Source organism: Halyomorpha halys, unplaced genomic scaffold, assembly GCF_000696795.3.
Source record: "Halyomorpha halys isolate HHAL.00 unplaced genomic scaffold, Hhal_1.1 Scaffold216.1, whole genome shotgun sequence".
Taxonomy (NCBI): Eukaryota; Metazoa; Arthropoda; class Insecta; order Hemiptera; family Pentatomidae; genus Halyomorpha; species Halyomorpha halys.
In genome coordinates, this window is record NW_027114440.1 from 1,384,853 (window position 1) to 1,386,100 (window position 1,248).

Here is a 1,248-nt window from a genome sequence, read left to right on the forward strand (position 1 = left end):
AGGAGAGAACAGAGGGATGAAAACTCCAATAAAGCTATAGAAGAATTTAAGAAAGAGTTATGTGTAAAAATAGATGCAACGACCAGCAGCTTGGAAAAAACTGTCAATGAATTAAATACGAATCACTTTTATGACGATAAAAAGCCAAATCAAGCTACCTCTGCTGAAGAAGCAACTGGGTATAATAATAAAGATCTCAAGACAGGCAATCAGGACGCTACCTCTGCTGTGAATAAAGAAGATAACACTACTAAAGAGCTTGAAGATCAGGAAATTCAGGATCTGGAGACAGAAGAGGATCCTCCGGCGGCTGAAAATAGTGGACCTGAAACACAAAACGATTCCCCTGGCAATCATACAGGAGCTAAAGAAAGAGAAATTATTTCCGATGGGCAAGAAAGACTTATCCCTCCAGTGGTTAATGAACCTGAAATTCTCGAAGAAGAGATAGAAACTTATAAAGATGATGTAGGTATTGATGAAACTCTTAAGAATTGCCAAGTTGATGCCAAGGAACAAAATGAAGGAATAGAAGTTAACGTCCATGAGTCCACAGCCAGGGAGGTAGTGTGTCTTAATCTCAGATGTCTAATCAGTCTTTCAATTCCTGAAGAAACCAAAGTTAGATTGGCAAATGAAGTATCTCTAGTAGAGGGGCTCCATGAAAAATCCCCGATACATAAAAATTCATTATACGAGGGCAACCAAATAAATTGTTACAGAGATATGCCAACTAACCCTATTTTATTTCTCATCTTGAACTTTGAGTTCTATAAAGGATATATGGTCTTGGACCATGTTCGGAAAGGCCTCATACCATGGTATGGTGTGGACCGGCAGTCTTTATCCTAATCCAGAGGATAAAAGGGGTTTTTAATTAGCGTCCCCTCCGTTGACGAGCTAAGGGTTCTAGTAGTAACATCATTAGGGTAACCCATTCTGGATAATTGTAAATAAATTGTAAATATAATTTTGTAAATAGGTAGTATAATCAATATGTAAATAAGATAAAAATCTCGATAAGACTTAAAAAACGGAATTGAATGGGTCTCAGGAATAAATAGGTAGTTAATGGAATAAATATTGATTTTTCCTAGAAAATGTTTGAAGTTAATTTGAAAGATGACAATTACAACAAAGGACCAAACTTAAATAATTATTTCTAAAAGGGTATGTACGATCATTTTTTAATAGGCGTTATACACATAGGGTTTGTTAATGGTATATGACGTCACGAGAAATTATCAG